General features: G+C 39.7%; 1 long non-coding RNA gene across 1 annotated transcript; it reads left to right on the forward strand.

Moving 5' to 3' along the window:
* The first annotated feature begins 1,627 nt into the window (after window positions 1-1,627).
* On the forward strand, window positions 1,628-2,395 carry LOC309522398. Its single transcript, XR_014215088.1, has 2 exons — window positions 1,628-1,709; window positions 2,139-2,395. It is a non-coding gene; the product is annotated as an uncharacterized lncRNA (long non-coding RNA).
* The last annotated feature ends 3,884 nt before the right edge of the window (window positions 2,396-6,279 follow it).

The raw sequence follows: 6,279 nt of genomic DNA on the forward strand, positions 1-6,279 counted from the left end.
GTATCAGGCCAGGTTTGTGCTGATTGGCTGCATGGCTGAATGACAACATAAAGATGCTGAATTCTGTTGCAAGTCCCATCAAATACTATCGTGTGCTGCATACCTGAAACTATCAAATGGCATGTCATGGGTTAAATATTGTAACCCACTGAACAGCTACATGGCATACAATGGGGTGCTCCAAGATGTTGCAGAACTCCAACTCCCAATAGCCCCTGGCAGCATGACTACTTTTCAGGCTCACTGACCAGCATGCCCAGTGGTTAGTCTTCCCCCACCCCTGTCATACATTGCCAAATACTGACTGCAGTTGCATGGCAGCTGTCAGATTCCTTGAAATTTTGTTTGCTACTGCATGTCCAGTGCCAGATATTGTTGACCGTTGACAGCTGCTTATCACATACTGAATGCTGATTCATGTTGGATGTCAATTATTGTCAACATATAAATACTACCGAAAACATATATACTTGTCTGATACTGGTAAATGCTGACAGTTATATGCCAGATATTGTCAAATATAGACTGCAGCTGCTTGTCTGCTGTCAAGCATTGTCAAATACTGACTGCTGCTGTGCGTCAGCTGTCAGATACTGTCAAAAGTTGACACCTGTAAAATCTTTGGATGTCAAATGGTGAGTTTAAGTAGGAAAGGTTTCTGGGTTGTTGTTGGATTTTTTTTTAAAGAAAACTGTGTTGCTCTTTTTCCCCCTTTCAAGTAAATTTTTATTGTTTTCCTTACATATTCTTTCCCAACAAACCATATTAATGCCATACATTCCCTTTGATTCTGCCAAGTCGCGACTCCCCTCCCTCCCTGCAATTGGTATATTTAACCCCTTTCTATCGTGCACATCATTCTCACAATAGTACTATTATACATTGAAGGTATTATGTCAATCCTGCTAGTGTCTTGACCTCTTTACAATTCTCCTTTAAATATTCAATAAATTTACTCCAATTATTTTGGTATCTTTGGTCTCCCTGGTCCCGGATCCTCCCTGACAATTTGGCAAGTTCTGCGTATTCTGTCAACTTCACCTGCCACTCCTGGATGGTTGGCATGTCTTGTGTTTTCCATCTTTGGGCCAGGGGGGTTCTTGTGGCAGCGGTAGCATACATGAACAGATTTTGGTCTCCCATTTTGATTTCCATTCCTATTAAACCTAATAGACACGCTTCCGGTCTTTTGGGGAAAGTATACCTAAATATTTTTTGAGTTCATTATAAATTGATTCCCAAAATTTTTTAACCTTGTCACAGGTCCACCACATATGAAAATAATCCCCATCTACTTTTTTACATTCCCAATATTTTCTTTCTCTTTTTCTATACATTTTAGCTAACTTTACTGGCGTCAAGTGCCACCTATACATCATTTTTAACAAGTTTTCCTTTAGAGCCATACATCCTGTAAATCTCAAACTGTGTTAGAAAACTGTGTTGCTCTTAAGACTGCGAGGGTCTCCGTTACGTTGCTTTTAAGCCTGTGATTCCATATATTCTAAGCTATATTCGCAAACTAGAAATTGAGTGGGCTCAGTAGTAACCTGTCCAATGAGCATGTGGCCACATTATGACATAGGCCATAGAATGAGCATGTGACCATATAACATCACATGGCATTCTGGGAAGGGCTGCAATGTAAGCCTTTGAAAGCCAGTGAGAACAAGGAACATGTTGGGGATAATTCAAACAGAAATCCCCAGGTGCCAAAAAAAGGTTATTTATGTATGCCACTACTGCGGCCCGTATTTTGTTAGCCCCAAAATGGAAAACGAGCGAGGTCCCAACCAAAGAAGAATGGCAACTTAAGCTGATGGAATATGCGCAGCTTTCAGACTTAGCATTCAGAACAAGAGAACAGGAAGAACATACATTTAAAGAAGATTGGAAAATGTTTATTGATTAGATAAATAATTAGATGCAATGTAAAAAAAGCTAAGAAATTGGAAACTTGAGGGGGCAGGGGGAAGTAAATTAATTTCAATGGGGATATGTTACAGTATTGAAAATTGTTTTATTGAGAAAATACATTTTTTTAAAAAAGTAAAATGTTTATTGAATATATGGGGGAAATTGTGTACACTTGAAAAGGCTGGCAGCAGTCAATATTTTATTTTATTTTTTGTTTATAGTGACTTTGCAAGCTTCTATTATTATAGCTCCATCTGAAGAAGAATGTGGTATTTACCTCAGTACACTGAAGTTGGATAGAAACGACAGGGGGAGTCAACCTTGCTATTCCTGCAACCAGTTTTTACAGGTTTTAGCTATAAAAGTTAAATAATTTTAACTGATATTCATATTGTATTTTAATATTGTTAAGCCCTTATGGTGAAAGGTGGGCAGGAAATTTCAATAATAAAAATAAAAGCTAATACCAAATAATGATCACCTGCTTGTTAGATGCCCAGTTACTTATACTGTTGTATATTTAACAACCAACAGTAATTGCATAGGCTTTCTTTAATTACGGGACCCCAATGCTATGCTACTATCACTATATAAAAAAGTAGAAAGTCCAACCACAGAATCATTCAGTTCAGTCTAGCAAGAATTCAGTTTTGTTTAGTAGAAATATGCACTGTTAACCAGTCAAAGCCCTGGCCTGCCGCTGCTTCCCTTGCTTTGAATAAGGACTGGGGGGGGGGGAATGACCCCCATTGAATTATTTGTCTCACAGCATATTTATTTTCAGAAACATAATTTAAGGACCCCAAAGGTTTCCCCCTCACAGACTGGCTTACATGGGCAATTCATGTTGAAAAGAAGGTAAACCTGTGATGAAACTCATACCTTCTACCTTTACATGGGTGATGAAAATAATTACCTCTAGACATATCATTGCGCTGAGCTCAGCTGGCATGCAGAGATTGCCAGGTGTGGACTGTGATAGCAAATATGCCTCCTTATTATATGTCAGAGGCATCCAAGAAACACTAAACTATCTCCCTGAAATGCAACAGGGGGCACAAATTTAAAGATACCACTTAATTCTTTTGACTGCGGCCTGTGTTTTAAGATGATTCCCCCCCCACCCTTTTAATCACTTGGGACCAGGAAGTGAATGTGGTAATAAAGAACGAAGGATGGAGCAGCACAAATAAAATACTGTAGTCTTGTGAAGTCATTTTTCCTTTGCTAGTACAATTTTCTCCTTTCCAGTCTCCTTCCTGGTTTAAATTGAAAAGCATATGAAGTGCTTGCAAAAGTCAAAGCTTGAAAGGCACCAACAGCAGAAGGTGGTCTGCTTCTATTAAGGACGACGAGTCGTGTCCTGGCAGTGTCACGGTGTCAGGATCCAAAGACCGCACACTGAGGACAGCTGAGTCATGCATTGCTTCGTTTATTCCATGGAGTAGCACAGAGAAACCACTAAGTGAATCACATTATACAGCGGGCAATGGGTAGCAGCGGTTTCCATTACTGTGGCTAGGAGACGTATTGGTGTCGTTGTGAAAATGTCTGAGTTGCATGGTGTTTTTATCTGTGCGCAGTTCAGTTCAGGAGCGATCTCGTGAACTGATCTATGGTTAAAACCAGTGCTGGATTTACATATAAACTAAACAAGCTATAGTGTGGCATCTGAATATAGACTGCATTTTTAATCAAGGCATATATTGGCTTATATCTTGATCAGGTTCCTAAATTAAATGGGCTTAGATTTTCAAAAGTTTCATGCCAGGCAGACCAGCTGCTTAAGAAAACACTGGCAATGTTTTCCTCCTAGACAAAGGGGCCCCTTGATTTATAGCAGAAAACAATTCTCAAAGTCGTAAAAAGGGAATTACAGGTTAAGAACAAGGTTACATAGACCAAACATAATTAGGAATGGGTAAATAGTAAAATAAAACCGTTAAACTTGAGCCACAGGACAAAAGGCCAAGAGCACGTGGAAAACAAAGCAACTGGCTGGAGAAGGGGGGGAGTGTAAACTGAAGAGGCTTCTTTTAAAGCGGTTTTTTACTGTGTTCCTTTTTACTGAGTTCCTTTTCTACTTTACAAAGGCCTTATTCCTTTTAAGAGGCTACCTGTGTTGTGTATTAAGTGTATTGGCATAGATGTAATTATGCAAAAGATTTAAGAAATGCTGGATTCTTATTTCATATAGTTGTAAGAGTTGTATTTTGAAATTAAGTCAGCCACCAGCCTAGCCCCCCCTGTCAGACAGGAGACGCCAATCGAGCACTCATGACAAATGGCTGTCAGACCTTTGTTTAAAGACCTCCAAAAGGAGATATTTCATTGATGATGCATGAGAATATGAACCCAAGGTCTCTGACATCTGTTCAAGATAAAATTTTAAAATTATTAACCATCTGTTTTGGAGGGCAAGGAAGGCAAGAGGTGAGCTGGTAATTAAGATTCCTTGTTGAGACACATGTAAGATATATTACTACTTATTTGTCATTTATAGATGTAACAATATATAGCTCTTTGTGTTCCATATAAGGACAGGAGGATATGGGTGTATCTTTTAGAATTGGTTATAGCAATCAGCCAATAGGAAATTCAACCAGGCTGATTGAACAGAGGCAGCCACAGGAGGAGCAAAGGGGGCTGGATTAAGGGAATATAAGTGCTGGCCATAATGGCAGGAGGCCAGGCCAGAGCTTGGTAACTATATACCACTGTGCCTCTCATTTATTTGTCTGACAAATAAATTATTATTTTAATTTCTCTGTTGCTGCGTTGAATATTTCATTCCAGCTAAGCGTTAACCACAAGCAGGGTGCTACAATAGCTTAGGGACCCACTCTCTTGCCCCCCCAAATTAACTATTAATGTACGTCTTCTTAATTGTATTTCAGTTCAACAATTACTTTGATAAAATACATATTTTGTTATGTGCAAATGGCTTGAGATACCTATTAGGTCCGTAAATTATCATATAGTGTATACGTTAGGATATTTCCGTTCCACCTTAAAAGGGAGCAGGATGTTTGTGTCACAGCCTGCGTATTTCCTGTTTTCACAGGATGTTTCTGTTGTGTCTTTGCTTTCGTTTCACTCTCTGTGTCGGAGACACTGACGCAGGCAGTCATGTCTTTCTTTGTTCTGATCATCGCTGAATAAAACTTGTAAATAATGCTCTCCTGAGTGCGACTTTTGCTGTGCATTATCTGCTGATAAGAGTGTGCATGAGCTCTGGAATGTGGCAAGATATTTTCTAGAAACTCATGTCACTAATTGCTGATACTGCGTGCCTACAGGAGATCGATGGATTGTCCGGCAGTATCCCAACAGTATATTCAGCACACAAAAAATGACAATTTGTTGTTTACAAAGGACAGCTGGATATATAAAGGGCCCCATTACCTTCAGGAGCTTAGGGCCTCATCAAACCAAAATCTGGCCCTGGTTAAAACCTTCCTAGGAACTTCAGAGTCCATCAATGCCCATTCATTACACATGTCTCATTACCAGTATAAATACATTTAGCTGTGCTTATTCATCACCACAGCTTTTACAATTTGGTGATGCTTTTCAGATTGTATTGTGTAGCGTATCCACAGGCATTTGACCCAGGTGGCTATTAGGAGTTTGCTTTTCCTCCTGTGATCAGGAAAGCCCCTGCCCTTTTGAAACGTGTCACTCTCTTTCTCCTTTCGAATGATTCTATGAAATATAGGCATTTTTTTTATTACTAGGATGTCTACTCTACACAATGTAAGGTGGATGCTTGTTTGTAATTTTAAATATGATCTCATCTATTCTCATATATCAGCAAGTAGAGGTCCCTTCAAATAATGCTGTTACACAGGAAAAAATAAGTGAAGAAATAATAATAAAAACCCCTCTTTTGTAGTTTGGAAAAATAAATAGACTGCAACTGTTGCTTAGGTGACAGTTATAAGTTATAGCATCAGTATTTCAGTCATACACTGAATCCAATAAAGTCAACAACAACATCCCACACAACCCATCCTCTGGAGAGACTTGGCATCCAATTCATTCTCGGAGAATCCTGACAGGTTGGTTACTTTGCAGCAGGTCTGCACAACTTGTGACCTACTAAAGTCAAAGACCACTCACCAGCCATGTATTAAGGCCTGACAAGGGCTTGACAGCATCCCTCACATTTTGTAGCTCCAGACAGAAGAGCCTTGGCTTAGCTCTGCCTGCACCCTCAATATCAAGGCAAATTGAGGTGATTCAGGGTAGCCTCCATGCCACCAAGTTGGATTGTGCTGTTAACAAGACTTGCGAAGGTGGGTCAAGGGGGTGCCCCCTCGCCTTCATAGCTCTGATGCCTTGGCTTTACCATAAAGTTCA

This window comes from Podarcis vaucheri (assembly GCF_965113315.1).
Source record: "Podarcis vaucheri genome assembly, chromosome: 17".
Classification (NCBI taxonomy): domain Eukaryota; kingdom Metazoa; phylum Chordata; class Lepidosauria; order Squamata; family Lacertidae; genus Podarcis; species Podarcis vaucheri.